This window comes from Narcine bancroftii, chromosome 1 (genome assembly GCF_036971445.1).
Source record: "Narcine bancroftii isolate sNarBan1 chromosome 1, sNarBan1.hap1, whole genome shotgun sequence".
Taxonomy (NCBI): domain Eukaryota; kingdom Metazoa; phylum Chordata; class Chondrichthyes; order Torpediniformes; family Narcinidae; genus Narcine; species Narcine bancroftii.
In genome coordinates, this window is record NC_091469.1 from 41,757,361 (window position 1) to 41,775,722 (window position 18,362).

Here is an 18,362-nt window from a genome sequence, read left to right on the forward strand (position 1 = left end):
CAAATCCCTTTCTTTGGCAGTACATTCCAGGTACTCCGCCACTTTCTGGGCGAATATGGCCCTCTTTAGATCTCCTCTGAATTTCTTCTCCATTTGCCTAAATATATGTCCCCATGTTCACTTTTCTGATAGGGTAAAGAATATACATTGAAAGGACTATAGATAGTCAACCCTCCAACTATGGACTACCTCCACACTATCCATTACTCCATCAATTTTTGTAGGATGCTGCCTACATCTACAGCTAAATCTTTCACGTATTACCAACATCAAAGGACCCAGCACTGAACTCTGAGGAGCCTTACTACCGACAGGCATCAATCTCATCATTAAAACTACCCTCTGCTATAGCCCTCTGTATCCTATTACCAAGGTTTTTTTTAACCCATTTTGTCAAATTGCTCTGAATCCTATGGAATTTGGGACCAGTCTCTCTCATGGGACCTTGTCAAAGGCCTGACTGGTCTATGTAAACCTCATAAACTGCTCTTCACTCATTGATGCACTTTGTTCAAAACATTAGTCAGATTAGCTAGACAGAGCCTGCCTTTGATAAAGCCATTTTGGCTGTTTCTGATTAGACCTTGTTGTTCCAAGTGATTACTAATCCTGTTTCTCAGCATATTATCAAATAACTTCCCTGTTACTGATGTTAGCTCATAGGTTCTACGATTACCAGGCTGCCCTTCTTGAAAGCAGAGACCACATAGACTGTGTACTTGTCAACAGGAACCTCAAGTGATCAGTGAGGGTTTAAATAAATCTCAGTTTGAGATTTGACTCCCAAATCAGCCTGGAAAAATCTTATCCAATCCTGGAGATATTCTCTTTGTAAGGCCACTATTGCATAGATTTATTCATTTAGGTTTGATTTAGACGCTCAAAATTCTCCAACTACCAAATCCTTTCCATGGTGAATACTGATGAAAATAATTCATTTAGGAGCATTACTTTACCTTCTGGCTTTATACATAGATGACCCCTGTTGTCCTCAATAGGAGTTACTCTTTACCTTGTTTTTTTTTGCCTTTAATAAACTTACTGAACACCTCCAGATGAACTTTAATCCTGTATGCCACTGATATTTCATGACCCCTCTTTGTCTTCCTAATTTTCTTGTTGAACACCTCCCTACCCTTTTTGCAATCTTGAAAGGCCTCACCTTATCTTTAGTGGCCTAACCTTGCTGTATGTTTTCTGTTTATATCAACCCCTTAATAATCTTCAATATCCAAGGTTCCTTGAACTTATTACCCTGGGTTTTACACTTAAAGGAACTTGTTGGCTGTGAACATTTGCCATTCCTTCTTTTGAATGTTCCCAATATGGAGTCGCAAACTTACTTGCTGGTAAGTGCTTTGAGTTAAACTGAACCAGGTCCTGTCTTGTACTGATGAATTTGGCCTAAATCCAATATGGAACATTTATTTCTGGTCCATCTCTATCTTTTCCGTAAGGACTTTGATGTGCATGGAGTCATGGTCACTATTTCCAAAATGCTTCCCCACTGACACTCCTTCCATGTGACCAGCTTCATTCCCGAAGGCGAGGGATTATATAGTGCTCTTTCCCTTGTTGGTTTGTCAAAAGGTTTTCTTGGATACACCTCAAAAATTCCTTTTCCCCCTCTGAGCCTTTTATGTAATCTCAGTTAACATTTCATATTATCATCACCACCCTGTCTAACTGCTTCACCACATTTATTAAGATATGTACCTGTCCAAAGTCTCTCCTAAATCAGTCCTCAGGGCACCATAGAACCACTAAACATATACAGCAGTCTTCAACTGTGCCGAACTATTATTCTGCTTAGTGCCACTGACCTGCACCCAGTCCACTGCCTTCCATACCACTCCTATCCATGTATATGTCGAAATTTTTCTTAAATGTGAAATAGACCCCACATTCACCACTTTAGCTGGCAGCTCATTCCATACTCCACTACTCTCTGTGTGAAGATCCCCCCTGATGTTCATCCTAAACCTTTCCCCCTTAACCCATGTCCTCTGGTTTGTATTGAACCAAACCTCAGTGGAAAAAGCCTACTTGCATTTTACTCTATCTATACCCCTCATAATTTTGATAAACTTCAAATCTCCCCTCATTCTTCTACGCTGACGGGATAAAGTCCTAACCTGTTTAACCTTTCTCTGAAGTCCAGGCAACATGCTAGTAAATCCACTCTGCACTCTTCCAATCTTACTGATATCTTTCCTGTAGTTAGGTGACCAAAACTGCTCACAATACTCCAATTTGGCCTCACCAATGTCTTGTACAATGTTACCATAATATCCCTATACTCAACTTTGATTTATGAAGGCCAATATGCTATGTTTTGAGCCCAGAAGACTCCAAACACCAGCAGCAACAGAAATTCACCAAGACAATGGTTACTTAGACAAAATTATCTTTAGTTTTCTTCAAACATAATAAGATCAATATCTAACTTATTATTATTAAATTAGCCCCCATCTAATTCTAAACGCATGAGTATGTAATGAGTATGTGTTCAGGAAAATTCTTTGTTTCACTGTCCATTCTTTCTCCAAGTTCACTGATATTAGGCAATTTTCCATACTGTGCATAGAATTTATTATTTATGATCTTCAAGCTCTCATGCTTTAATTGTTACTGCAAAAGGTCTTTGTTGTTCATTGAACTGATCTCCTTAAATCAGCCACTTCAGTGTCTTGCTGAAGAAACTTGCCCTTTCTTGGGTTTTCCAAAAGATAACCTCTTCTTCTAGGTTACCATAGAGAGTTCTTCTTTTTCCCTTAATTCAGGAGAAACACATTAACCAGCCACATCCTCATGTAATTGATTACAAGGGTTTAGAATAGGCTGAAGTTAGAACTCAAAACCCTCTTCAAATTGAGTCTTAAAACAGGTTTGCAGAACTTGCAGTTTCCAACACCAACCCCTGCTGTAAACTGACCATCTCTCCCTCTCTCTCTCTCTCTCTCCAAAGAGATGACATCTCTTCAAATAGCAAACTTCACATGAGTTGGATAGCTGTTACCAGCAAAAGCTTAATCAGTTTCTGAGCCTGGATATGTGTTTCTTTAAAGACAATAGTCCATTTGGATTCAACAAAATCAGTCCAATTAACACCCACTTGTGAAGTCTTCACAAGCACTCTTCAAAGTCTCTGTAGATATGGAGTCTGTGCTTAGGCATAGCTCTTGCATTTCAAATGAAATGTCTTTTGTGAAATGTTAATGTCTGTTTGTGGAATGTAAAATAATAAACTAAACCCCCACAATCTATACCTTTTTAAGATATATTTTATCATAATTTTATTAACTTTCTGTAACAGCTAAAAGCACTCTACAACCAATCTACTTACAACACTACTTTCAGGAAATTGTGTATCTGTATTCCCAGACCTCTCTGTTGCAGTGCACTCCTTAGTGCCCTACCATTTACCATGCATGTTCTACCTTGGTTTGTCCTTCCAAAACGCAGCACTTCATACTTGTCTGCATTAAATTCCATCTGCCATTTTTCAGCCCATTTTTGTAGCTGGTTCAGATCCCTCTACAACCTTTGAAAACCTTTGCTATTCACAATACCTCAATCTTTGTAATCTGCAATCTTGCTGATCCAATTTACCACATAATCATCCATATCATTGATATAGATGACCAACAACAATGGTCCCAGCATTGATCCCTGAGGCACACCACTAATCACAGGCCTCCAGTCTGAGAAGCAATCTCCTATACAGTCTGAGAAGCAATCTTCTATACAGCAAATGTTGAATCCACCTTTCATCATTTAAGTTTTGTTCTGGTTTAACCTACTCAAGTGCAACATCATGCACTTGTCTGAATTAAATTCCATCTGGTAATCTGTGGCCCACTTTCCATTTATCTAAATCTTGTACTCTTCAATAAACATGTTTGCTGTTCACTAATGTGTCGTCTGCATATTTACCATAGTAACTACATTGTCATCCAAATCATTAGTATAGATTAATATTAATGTAGTGGACAATTAATAGAATGGGATTTGCACTGATCCCTGCAGCACATAAATGATTACAGGCCTTCAATTTGAGTAACAGCTTCCACCACCACTCTCTGACTCCTACAATCAAGCCAATTCTGTGTCCAGCTGTCCAGTACATCCTGAATGTTATGTGATCTGACCTTCCAGATCAGCCTCTCATGGGAGATCTTGTCAAATTCCTTGCAAATGAGCATACAGATAAAGTGTTTTGCCCTGCCCTCATTATTCTTCTTAACCATCTCTTCAAAAACTCAATCGTTTGTGATATGCATCTTGATTAGTACGGACAAATTGGACTGAAAGGCCTGTTTCTGTGCTGTAATATTTTGACTTGTCAGGACTAAATGCCATTCCACACTCTGCCCATCCTTTCCATCTGACCTGTCGACTTCATGCTATCCACATCATCATCAACTTTCATGTCATCCGTGGACTTGCTAATTAAGTCTCCTACATTCACGTTCAAAATTTTTATATCTATCCCAAACAAATGACCCAGCACCAATCACTGTACTTCATCATTAGTCACTGATGTCCAATCAGAAAAGCATCCTTCCATCACCACCCTCTGCCACCTCTCACCTAGCTCACTTTAAATCCACTTAATCTGCTTGTTTTGGATCCCATATCCCTTAACCTTCTGGACAGCCAATTATATGGGGCTTTGTTGAATGTCTTACGAGGGTTCATGTAGATATCTACCACCCACTTTTTATCGGTCATCTTAGTTATCTCCTCAAAGACCACGATCAATTAGTGTGCCAGTATTGCCCAAGCAGACACCATGCTGACTATCCCTAATCATCCCTTGCCTTTCCAAATTCATACAAATCTTATCTATGATTTTCTCCAGTACATTTTATCACTCATATAAGGGTTACCAGCCTGTATTTACCTGACGTTCCTTCTGCCTTTCTTAAATAAATAACATTACCAATCCTCCAGTCTTCTAATACCCTATCTGTGGCTAATTAAAAAAAAACAAAGATCTTACAAGGAAAGAATATAATGTGATATCTTTTCATCCTCCCAATTTATATTATCCTTGAGATACCCTCAATTTCTGTTGCTTATAACTGTCATGTTTGCTTCCGCTGGCCATTCCTTCAATATTCTTGTCATCCAAAACTCTTTAATTTTACTGATAGGTTCTATCAACAACTCCAAAGGCATGGAGTGAGGAATGATGGACTTTATTATACTTTTAGACTTGTAGCTGGCCTGATTCCATGTGCTCGACTGAGGACAGGGAGAGGGAGGTCGTCTTTTATTCGAGGGTCACAGGGGGAGGAGTTAGCAGGGAGCGAGTCATCAGTAGGGGTCGGGCAAGCTATCCATTGGCAGTCACATATTCACATACTCATATCACCACACTTACCATCTTTGCCTTTGACACTTTCTGGAATGTACTGGCCTTGAACTCTTATTAACTCTTTCCAAAGGACTTTCCATTGCCAGATTTGATTTACTTGCAAGTATCTGCTACCAATCCACTTTCGTTATGTCCTCTCTTACACTCTTGAAATGATCCTTCTCCTAATTCAAGACCTCAACTTGAGTACGATCCTTGTCCATAACAACCCTGAAATTTGCACATTTATGGTCACTGTTCCTAAAGTGTTCCTCCAATGAGAATTTTTTCACCTGCTGTTGTGAGTGAGGAAACAGGTTTGATGGGTCTCAAAGGCAAGGACTCTGGACACATAAAGTTTCGGTAGCAAAAGATTTTATTTACTGAAGGAAAAACATGGGAGAATGGTAACAGTTGCAACACACACACACATACACACACACACAATTTACAGCAGCTGTGGGAAAAATGTAGCAGCAGTGAAACAATGCGAACAGTTTATTAGAAAATGTGGGAAAAGTCAGTCGTCAATGAACAACACGTACAGTTTATTAGCGAATGTGGGAAAAGTCAGTCATCAATGAACAACGTGTACAGTGTATTAGCGATTGTGGGAAAAGTTGGGTCAGCAATGAACAACGCATATAGTTTATTAACAATCGTGGGAAAAAGTCGATAGCGATTAAACACGCAGGCAACTAATAATGAACATGGGAACAAAACGCATACACACACAAACAAACAAGGGATAGGTCAATACGATGCCTATCACCCCTTGACTCTGTGCAGGCAGGGCTTTATGCTATTTCGGGACAATAATCAACACTCCCAACCCTATTTAGTGCACAGATCACCAACAGTTTCTCCAGCGCTATTCCACATTCTTCAGCCTGGAGTGAAGCAGGGTGGTCCTTCAAAGATGGCAAAAAAGGGAGAACAAAGCACACATGACACCTTTATGCTGGAGAGCTGGGGATTCAGCTCAGGTCATTAGCAGAGTACCAATGGCTTGGTGCCAGGAAGGTTAATCCAATTACAAGGGTCAATGGCCCAAGGCCAAATACAGGCAGGTAATTTACATGAGGCCAGCAGCAAGATGTGTACTAATGGGTGGGGCAGATCCAAACCTTGATTGGTAGCTGACTAGGTGGGGGGGGGGGGGGTAGTGCTTCATGTGACAGCCACAACCTTTCCCTATACACCTGCCCAGTTTTATTCTCTAAGGAAGGCCACAATCCTTTTTCTAAAATAAGAACAAAAGGCTCAATTTTGAATAATATTTCAAACAGCAAAGTTCTCCAATAGATAGCGAGAAAAAAGCAACAGCCAATAAATAGAAAATCTTGCATTTGACAAACAGACTTTTGTATTTTGTCCTATTTGGTTATCAATTCACTTTTGGAAGTTATATAACTATAGGTTTATGATTCTTAAGATGCATCCTTTGGATGGGAGGATGATATTAAGTTTGGAAAAGATGTAGTTTATGTAAAAATAACAAATGCAAAGACCTTTTTTTAAGGGGATTTAGATATAATGGATTTGCTTTAGGAATTAAAGAGTATTATTCTTAGGAACAGCTGGCAGAAATGGTTAGAGAATCTGATTGGTGATCAATATACTCCTTGGAAAAAGAGAATCTACCATTGAAATAGTTTTGAAAGAGGGAATGTGGTATCTGGCATGGCTCCATGTCTTCCATCCCTTATGTTGTGTTCAAGAATAGGTTTGATGGTTTCAAAGAGATTCAAGGCTGAACAACTCATATCAACAAACAAGATTGTTCAATTGTTAATTGCAAACCCTGTCAAACAAAAAAAAATGGTATTAACAAAATAAGTGTGTTATTCTGCTTTTGTTTCCAAACTCAAGAATATGTTCATTTTATTTTTAAGTTTCTGCCTCCATTTCTTCATATCATGTAACTTGCCAAATAATGAACACTTTTTTTTGCTTTTGCTTCCCAATCCACAAGATCAAGGTAAGAACTTTTCAAAATATTGTATTTTGACTCTCCAGGCAGTTCAGCACTCCAACCTCAGTCATTCATTCTGAAACTCCTGAAGACTGATCAGCTTTGTCTTCCACCTTACTATCCTATCTAGCTTTTCAAAATATTTTTCATAAAAATACTTGTGTGCCACTTTTCAAACACTTTCCACATACTTGATTTATTTTTCTAATCAGACCCAGCAGCATTATTGCTGGCTAGAGGTTTGTGCAAAGAGGAGAAGGCAGGAATATATAAAATCTTGAGAGACAGAATGGTTATTGTCTTTTCACCAGGGAACAAGAGTGCAGAACTAGAAGGCATAGTTTTAAGGTAAGAAGGGAAAGACTGAAAAAGGACCCAAGGGGCAACTTTTTCACACAAATGGTGATGCATATATGGAATGAGCTGCCAGAGGGAGTGAAAGAAGTGAAGACTGGAATAGAAAAGATTTAGGATATAGGACAATTGCAGGAAAATGAGACTAGTTCTGTTGAAAAATCTGGTTAGTATAGATGAGTTTCTGTGCTATTGGTTATGATTCTGACTCCATGTCTTTCCCACTGAGTAATCACCTCATAAAATAAAATTGTGTTGATGAACATTGTACACATGAATACATTATGAATTGATGCACACATCTCTCTACAGACAGTGGCCTAATTTCCTTGGCAAAAGTTCAAAAATGAATGTGCTAGTCAATTGATAATTAGTGGAACCAATTTGAGCAGATTTTTGGATGTCTTGGCACCTCCTGAGTTGCTAGATTTTTGTTTTCCTTTTTTTTTCAGCATACATCTTGGTCAAATTAAATAAGCAACTTGCACTATATAATATTCATCTGCATTAAAACACTGTAAAGCAAATTCTAGGCTGAAAATATTTTTGATAATGCAAAATATTAACTGTCAACATATGCTTTTAGAGTGGAAGACCTTGGGATTTTTAAATTGTATGAAAACATAACAATTAACTGACTTTTCTTTACAGTTGTCCAATATTTTTGGCATATGGTGATTAATTTTTTGACATATCCTAAGACAAAATGGATCTTCACTGGGATCCTAAAAAGAAGAGGAAAGTATTGGGGATGTTCCAGATTATTTGAGATCCTGTTGTGGACCAGAGTGTTTTTAAATCTAAGGGACAAAGTGCACGTGGTATTAAAATATGTACAAGAATGATTCATGAACTAAGGGACACTTTAAAAGTGTGATTACTGGGCTGGTGTTTCTTTTCCAGTGACAGGAGTGAACAAGAGGACACTTTAAAAAGTGCTGGAAAGGGTGATTGTAAATGACTAATTAACTGTAGCCAATAAAATGAAAAGAGGTTCAAGTGGTGTATCCACTGTAGGAGGAGCCAGTGTAAGAGTGGGACATAAAGACTTTGGCTCGAGGACACACAGATGTTGGCAGCATTAACAACTCTATAGGTGAGCACGGTGCAATGAGTTGTTTCTGTTTTAATGGAAGGAGTATTGTCGGAAAGGCAGATGAGCTTAGAGCCTGGATTGGCTGGAGGAGTTCTGACATTACCGCCATTAGTGAGATGGCTGCAGGAGGGGCAGGATTGGCAGCCGTATGTTTGGTGGATCGTTTGTTTTAGATGTGATAGAGAGGGAGGGGTGGTGTTGCAAGTCAAGGAAAATGTCCCAGCAGTGCTTAGGCAGGATTCACTGGAGGGCTCATGTATTAACGCTATATTGGTGGAACTGAAGATTAAGAAGGGGATGACCACATTAATGGGATTGTATTATTGACTTCACGATAGCAGGAACTGGAGGAGCAAATTTATAGATAGATGACAGACAGTTGGAAGAAACACAGAGTTGTAATAGTAGGTGATTTTAATTTTCCACATAGTGACTGGGGATCCTATACTATAAAAGGACCAAATGGCTTAGTTTCCCAAATGTATTCAGGAAGTTGCCTAAATCAATTTATAAAGGTCTGGTCCTAACAAAGAGAGTTCAATATGGGATCCCCAATTCGAGAAGGAGATTGGGGTCTCCTGTAAAATGCCAATGTTAATCACAAATTGAAAAATAATACTTTTTGATGCAATTTCACCATTGTTCTTTTTTTAAACAGAAATATTATTTATTGTTCTTGGTTTGGCAAATATCAATGTCAGATACCTCCCAAATGTAAAAATTATACTCTAGGTTTAGCACAGAAAAACCATAAAATCTGCCAGCAGGCATATATTAGACTTTTCAAAAGTTTACAGACAGCAGAAGGTAGTAGTGGATGGAACATATTCTGACTGAAGATCAGTGACTGGGAGGGGATCTGTTCTGGGACCCCTGTTCTTTGCAATTTTTGTAAATGACCCAGATAAAGAACTAGATGATATGTCAGTAAGTTTGCAGATGACACAAAGGTTGGAAGTGTTGTGGATCATGGATAACTATGAAGCAATGCATTTTGGAGTGGCAAACTTGAAGGCAGAGTACGTGGTTAATGGCAGGATTCTTAACAGTGTGGAAGAACAAAGGGACCTTAAGGTCCAAATCCATAGATCTTTCAAGGATGTCACGCAGGTTGATAAGATTTATACTAAGATGGCTTTCATTAGTCGGGGGATTAAGTTCAAGAGTCATGAGGTAATGTTGCAGCTCTGTTAAAACCCTGGTTAAACCACACTTGGAAAATTGTTTTCAGTTCTGGTCACCTCATAACAGGAGGGATGTGGAACCTTTGGAGAGGGTCCAGAAGAGATTTACCAGGATATTGCCTGGGTTGAAGAATGAGTCTTGTGAGGCAGGGTTAACAGAGTGAAGAAGGATGAGAGGTGACTTAATTAAAGTCTACAAGATTATGAGAGGCATAGATAGAGTGGACAACCATCACCTTTTCTCCGGGGCAAGAGTAGCAAACTCTTGAGGACATCTGTACAAATTGAGGGGAGGAAAGTTAAAGGAAGACAACAGGGGTAAATTTTATTACACAGATTAGCGAGTTCCAGGAATGCATTTCCAGGGGTTGTGCTGGAGGCTGATGCAATACAATAGAAACAATTGATTCTCGGCCTTTTGGCTAAGATCAAGTGTGTAGCATTTCAATAGAAACATTTTGATGACTCTTAGGGAAGCATATAGATTCAAGAAAAATAGAAGGTTATGGGCATGAGGCAAGGAAGGTTCATTTTGTTGAGTATGTTTATAATAGGTCAGCACAGCTGAAGGTCCTGTACTTTGCCATGGGAAAGTCACAGTAGGAGAAAGAGAGAGGAAATAAACAGCAATAAATAGCAATAGTGGACAATTTTTAAACAGCGTGAGAAAATTGGTAGCATTATAAGCGCACAATTTATAAAGATGGGGAATGGGGAAAAAAAAGCAATGGTCCACCTAACTTCTCAGAATGCCATGTGGCAGAGAAACCCCTCTATGAATGCTCCATGTATGCAGCTGGGCATACAGTCCTTTCTCTGCTGCATGGCATTCTGGAAGGGCAGGTCCGCCATCACTTTTTCCCACGGAACTTATAAATTGTACGCAATAGTGCTACAAACTTTCCCACGTCATATAAATTGAACGCAAAAGCGCTACAAACTTTCCCATGCTGTTTAAAAATTGTCTGCTATTACTATTTATTGCTCGCACTTTCCTTGGGTCCCTTATAAAGGTTTATATAGGTCAGCACAAGAACAACAGGAGCTGAAGTGGTCATATTGTGCTGTACATAGAGCTTAATTATGTTATAATTATGCATGATTAATTTTGTTCAAATATAAGATCATAATACATTGAAAAAGCACACAAATGCTGGAGAAACTCAGCAGGTAAAACAGTGCCTTTATGTAGCAAAGGTGAAGATACAACACCAACGTTTCAGGCATGAGCCCTTCATCAAGATCATAATACATTGATCAGGATCTAGGGCAGGTCCACCATCACTCGATGTGTCATGATGTCACCAGTAGCAGGTAGAACAGTTCTAACCCCAGGGATGGTTCCTTGCAAGTGTGAAAGCATTCATTAGGTGCTTTCAAGCTGCCTTGTAAAATGGGGTTAACCAGACAATTTGCCCAGTTAGCACCCCATTCACAAGGCAGCTTGAAAGGGTCTGACCTAGTCAGCCTCATCCAAAGTCAACCAGGTCCCTGCCCTACTTTGGAGGTAGTCAGGGAACCCAGTTAAACTTACCCAGGACACGTCCACCGTCGGTTTGAACAGCAAAATGCCTGACCTGGTTACTCCTGAGAAGTGGGGGGAGAAAGAACGCTGCTGCAAGGGGGGGGGGGGGAGAGACAGGAGCCATAGTCAGGGGGAGTGAGGTCGCTGCAATGGGGGGAGAGGTCAATGTCGCGGGGTGGGGGGGAATGCCACGATCAGGGGGAGAGGGGTTGCTGCCGTAGGGGAGAGAGGAGAGGGGTTGCTGCTGCGGGGGCAGAGGGATCGCTATCGTGGGGGCAGAAGGTTCGCTGCCGCAGGGCGGAGGGAGTGTGATTGTTAAAAAGGTGAAACTTTTGTGAATACATAGAATAACAAGTCAAAATATATTTTGAGACAAATACAAATTCAGTAAACAGACAAATTTATATTATGGGACACAATTAAGGCCTTTATCAGGGACAAATAATTAGTTACATGACCAAGATTTAAAAAATATGATTGAAAAATAGAACAGTTGGAAAAAGAGAAAATCTATAGAAAAAGATTTAATGAGAAGGGAAGATATAGAGAAAAAGAGAGAATTGGCAGAGAAAAAAATAAAATATGAAACATTGCAAACATACAAAGTGGAGAAAAACATTATGAAAACAAAGCAAAGATATTATGAATTAGGAGAGAAAACCCACAAAATATTGGCTTGGCAACTAAAAATAGAACAAGTAACAAGAACTATCATAGCCACAATTCTCATATAACCCATTAGAAATTAATTGAAATTTTAAATTTTTTTATCAAACCGCAAATCCAGGGTTTTATCAAACATTCAATTACCCCAATTACAATTAGAAGATCAAAATAAATTAGTAAAACGCTCACCATTACAGAAATACAGGATACACTAATGACATTACTAAATAATAAAGAGCCAGGCGAAGATGGATTCCCAACAGAATTTTATAAGATATTCAATAATCTATTAATTCTGCCCATTTTTAAGGTAATGAAGCAGGTGGAAGAGACCCAGAATTTGGCTGATTCATGTAAAATGGTAATAATTACAGTAATTCCAAAAACAGGAACAGATCCACTGTCACTGGCTTCATATAGACCAATATCTTGGTGAGATACAGATTGTAAATTAATAGCAAAATTACTAGCGAATAGAGTGACAAATTTATTAATTTAATAAATTTTATAATTTAATCCATACAGCACAAATAAATAAAACACCAACTGTGGCAGTAATTCTTGATGCAGAAAAGCTTTTGATAGGGTGGAATGGAATTAACTGTTTAAAGTACTACGGAAATTCAAATTACTGGAAGAATTTATTAATTGGATTAGAGCACTGTATAATGGTCCTTTGGCAAAAGTAGTAACAAATAGATATGTTTCAGCCCACTTTAAATTGAGTAGGTCAACAAGACAGGGATTCCTGTTATCACCTTCCCTGTTTGCTTTGGCTATAGAACCATTGCCAGAGCTGATAAGAAGGGAACCCACGATAAAGGGAATAAAAGTAAAAGAGGAAGAATTTAAAATTAGCTTGTTTGTGGATGATATTATAGTATATTTAACAGACTCAGATAAATCAATATAAAGGTTATATGAAAAATTGAAAGAATATGGGGCAATATCAGGATACAAGGTTAATATTGATAAAAGTGAAGTGATGCCAATGAACAAAGTCGATTATACAAAATGTAAAAGGAAATCCCCTTTTAAATGGCAATCACAGACCATATGCTAACTACGTATCAGGATAGATAATAATTTAAATCATTTGTATAAATTAAATTACCAACCATTAATAAAAAAATACAGGAAGATTTCGAGAAATGAAAAGATTTACCATTAACTTTAATAGGGAGAGTAAACTGCATCAAGATTAATGTATTTCTACGGCTACAATATTTGTTCAAAACGTTACTGATTCCCTTGACAGGGGAATTTTTTTATGAAACTAAATAAATTAATAAGAAAGATTTTATGGAACGGTAAAAAATCAAGAGTGGCTTTGGCAAAATTAACATGGATGTATAAGCAAGGAGGATTGCAGTTACAAAATTTCAAAAACTATTACAGGGCAGCACAGTTAAGATATCTATCAGATTTTTATCAGATGGGAGAAAACCCGGATTGGCTCAAGTATATAAATTAGGAGAAAGGGTCCCTGAACATTTACTCTATAAATGGGATGAGAAACTGGTGCAACACAATAATCTACCAATATTCCATAATATACTAAAAATATGAAGAGAATACATCTGGAGTGAAAGATGATAAATTATCAAATACCAAAAAAGTTACTAATGCAAATCACATTCATTCCTTTTACAATAGACAATTTATTTTTTAAGGAATGGGCAAGAAAAAGAATTAAAAGAATAAAAGATTGCATTTTAGGAAATAATTTAACATTTGAACAGTTAAAAATAAATACAGAATATCACATGGTACAATATTTTCATACTATCAGTTGAAAACTTATTTAAAAGAAAAGTTGGGAACTTGTCTAAGATTACCTGAGAGTAACTGCTATGAATACTTAATTACAGACACTGCAATAGTAAAAAAAATTATTACAAGCATGTATCTTTCTTTGGCTTGGCTTCGCGGACGAAGATTTATGGAGGGGGTAAAAGTCCACGTCAGCTGCAGGCTCGTTTGTGGCTGACAAGTCCGATGCGGGACAGGCAGACACGGTTGCAGCGGCTGCAGGGGAAAATTGGTTGGTTGGGGTTGGGTGTTGGGTTTTTCCTCCTTTGCCTTTTGTCAGTGAGGTGGGCTCTGCGGTCTTCTTCAAAGGAGGTTGCTGCCCACCAAACTGTGAGGCGCCAAGATGCACGGTTTGAGGCGATATCAGCCCACTGGCGGTGGTCAATGTGGCAGGCACCAAGAGATTTCTTTAGGCAGTCCTTGTACCTTTTCTTTGGTGCACCTCTGTCACGGTGGCCAGTGGAGAGCTCGCCATATAACACGATCTTGGGAAGGCGATGGTCCTCCATTCTGGAGACGTGACCCATCCAGCGCAGCTGGATCTTCAGCAGTGTGGACTCGATGCTGTCGACCTCTGCCATCTCGAGTACTTCGACGTTAGGGATGAAAGCGTTCCAATGGATGTTGAGGATGGAGCGGAGACAACGCTGGTGGAAGCGTTCTAGGAGCCGTAGGTGATGCCGGTAGAGGACCCATGATTCGGAGCCGAACAGGAGTGTGGGTATGACAACGGCTCTGTATACGCTTATCTTTGTGAGGTTTTTCAGTTGGTTGTTTTTCCAGACTCTTTTGTGTAGTCTTCCAAAGGCGCAATTTGCCTTGGCGAGTCTGTTGTCTATCTCATTGTCGATCCTTGCATCTGATGAAATGGTGCAGCCGAGATAGGTAAACTGGTTGACCGTTTTGAGTTTTGTGTGCCCAATGGAGATGTGGGGGGGCTGGTAGTCATGGTGGGGAGCTGGCTGATGGAGGACCTCAGTTTTCTTCAGGCTGACTTCCAGGCCAAACATTTTGGCAGTTTCCGCAAAGCAGGACGTCAAGCGCTGAAGAGCTGGCTCTGAATGGGCAACTAAAGCGGCATCGTCTGCAAAGAGTAGTTCACGGACAAGTTGCTCTTGTGTCTTGGTGTGAGCTTGCAGGTGCCTCAGATTGAAGAGACTGCCATCCGTGCGGTACCGGATGTAAACAGCGTCTTCATTGTTGGGGTCTTTCATGGCTTGGTTCAGCATCATGCTGAAGAAGATTGAAAAGAGGGTTGGTGCGAGAACACAGCCTTGCTTCACGCCATTGTTAATGGAGAAGGGTTCAGAGAGCTCATTGCTGTATCTGACCCGACCTTGTTGGTTTTCGTGCAGTTGGATAATCATGTTGAGGAACTTTGGGGGACATCCGATGCGCTCTAGTATTTGCCAAAGCCCTTTCCTGCTCACGGTGTCGAAGGCTTTGGTGAGGTCAACAAAGGTGATGTAGAGTCCTTTGTTTTGTTCTCTGCACTTTTCTTGGAGCTGTCTGAGGGCAAAGACCATGTCAGTAGTTCCTCTGTTTGCGCGAAAGCCGCGCTGTGATTCTGGGAGAATATTCTCGGCGACACTAGGTATTATTCTATTTAGTAGAATCCTAGCGAAGATTTTGCCTGCAATGGAGAGCAACGTGATTCCCCTGTAGTTTGAGCAGTCTGATTTCTCGCCTTTGTTTTTGTACAGGGTGATGATGGTGGCATCACGAAGATCCTGAGGCAGTTTTCCTTGGTCCCAACCAAGCTTGAAAAACTCATGCAGTTTGGCATGCAGAGTTTTGCCAGGCCTCTGGGGGGATTCCATCCATACCTGCTGCTTTGCCACTTTTCAGTTGTTCGATTGCCTTATATGTCTCATCCAGGGTGAGGACCTCATCCAGCTCTAGCCTTAGGGGCTGTTGAGGGAGCTGGAGCAGGGCGGAATCTTGGACTGAGCGGTTGGCACTGAAAAGTGATTGGAAGTGTTCTGACCATCGGTTGAGGATGGTTCAGCGCAAACTCCGGGAGATCCAAAATGAGTGGTGGACTAGCCTTGCCAAACGAACCCAGCTCAGCGCAGACATTGGCGACTTCAGGGGTTTCTACGAGGCTCTAAAGGCTGTGTACGGCCCCTCACCCCAAGTCCAAAGCCCGCTGCGCAGCTCAGACGGCAAAGTCCTCCTCAGCGACAAGATCTCCACAAGCATGTATAGCAAATTGCAATACAAGCAAAATGATGAAGCAATATATAAACCCAAACAAGGTTGGGAAAAAGAATGAAACATGGAAGGAGCTATGCGCAGGGACCATGAGTAATACAATAAATACTCGGTTTTGTATGATACAATACAATTGGCTTCATAGATTATATGTTACACCTCAAAAGTTAAAAGAATGGAATCCAACAATATCGGACAGATGCTTCCATTTTAAACAAGAAATTGGAACATTACATGCAATTTGGACATATACAAAAGTGAAAAATATTTTGGGAGGATTTAAACCTAACATTAAATAGAATTACAAAAAATAGGATACCACAAGACCCAAATATCTTCCTGTTAAACAACATAAAAGAATTAGGCCTAAAATTAGACAGGGCTCAAAAAAGATTTATTATGATTGCACTTGCAGGTGAAAAAAAAATGCATAATGATAACTTGGAAAACGGAAGCAACCTTAAAAATACAACAATGGCATTTTGAAATGAATAAGTGTATTCCATTAGAAAAATATTACCTACAATTTAAAAGACAAATATGCTTTATTTGAACAAATTTGGGAACCATGCATAGAGCATATTATAAACTGCTAATTTCAGACCTCTCGCTCTTAAAGTGATAAGATGCAAGAGCAAAAATAAACATGAAACTTCGGACGACACAATTTATTTTTCTTTTCTTCCTTTTGTGTTCTATTGTTTATTTATTTTTCTTTCTCTCTCTTTCATTTCTTGCTTTAAGTTATGGGGGTGGGAAGGGGGGAATGACAAAGTCACTGTGTATATTTTGATACAGAATATTTGTATATATTGTTATTAACATGGTTCACAGTGAAGTATTAAATAAAATTATTTTTAAAAAGTGCAGGAAAACCAAAGCCCCAATTCCTATCCCATGACACTGAACAGCCAATTTAGTGGGATGCAAGTGCCATTCGAGCTGTACTGAGGAAACAAAGAAAAGATGGAAGGACTTAGCGGGGTCAGATAGCATTCATGGAGAGAAATGGCAAGACAAAAAAGGGATTTGGTCAATCAAGCTTGGTTACGGAACTAATGTAACACTTGGTAAACTTCAATCTAGTGGGGGTGGTACTGGATGTGTAATTCACAGGTCTTGAATTTTACCTGTCAATATGCAAATAACCATTGTGAATCTGGTAGATTGTGGATCTGCACTGCATTTTTGTTTTAAAAACCCAATTACTTCATCATTCTTATTCAGGAAGAATCCTGCCATTTTTACATTGTTGCATAAACATAAAAGTGGAAAGACAAGTTCAGGATCTCTGTCCCAAAGAACTCTACAACTAAGGAGAGGATTTTTTAAAGGGATACTATTGTAATGAAAGAAATGCAGCCATCCAGTTATAATTTCAGCTGTTTGAGTTTCTGAAACCATTTTGTCCAGGTCTTTAAAGCAAAGGAAAATGAGGTATATAAAATCATAAGGGACAATTCGAGTGAATACTCACAACCTTTTTCCCAGGGTAGATGATTCTAGAACTCAAGGGCATAGGTTTAAGTTGTGAGGAAGTTTTGAGAGGGAATGGAGGGGCAACTTTTCTGCCCAGAGGATGATCCATATCTGGAATGAGGAAACCATAGAAGCAGATAGAGGGTACAGATGCTGAAGACCAGCATCTCAAGATTCAAGAATAGTTTCTTTCCAACAGCTATTAAGCTCATGAACCTCCCTTTGTTACACTAATAATGGACTGTTCCGACAGCATATAAGGACTGTCTGCACTATTGTAACGCTACTTTTTTTCTTTCTTGCACTATGGTACTATGGTAACTGCACATCTATTAACTACTTATCATTTGTCTTTATCCATTTTTATTCTATTTTACACAAAGTACCTGCTTGGCTGCAGCAGTAAGAATTTTGGTGCATATGTACAATGTACATGACAATAAATGCATTATCATAATTATTACAATAAAGATGCTCAGAAGACATTTGGACAGAAATACAGATAGGAAGGGTTTAAAATGATGTGGACTAAATGCAGGCAAGTGTGGCTTGCTCAGAGTGCCTGTCTTTTGAGTGCAATAATCCCTCTTCCAAATCTACTGCAGTACCACTCCCCAAATCTTTCTCCGCTCCTTGAAAAGTCTTGTACCCATGTACCAAACCCCAGAACTCTGTTCTTGGATCCAAGCTAGAAC

The 18,362-nt window shown here is 39.3% G+C and overlaps 1 protein-coding gene across 4 annotated transcripts in view; it reads left to right on the forward strand.

Annotated features, from left to right (window-relative positions):
* The window catches only part of LOC138757445 (tetratricopeptide repeat protein 39B), a 182,885-nt gene that overhangs the window by 111,909 nt on the left and 52,614 nt on the right, over positions 1-18,362 (forward strand). The gene's annotated exons all lie outside the window — the stretch shown is intronic.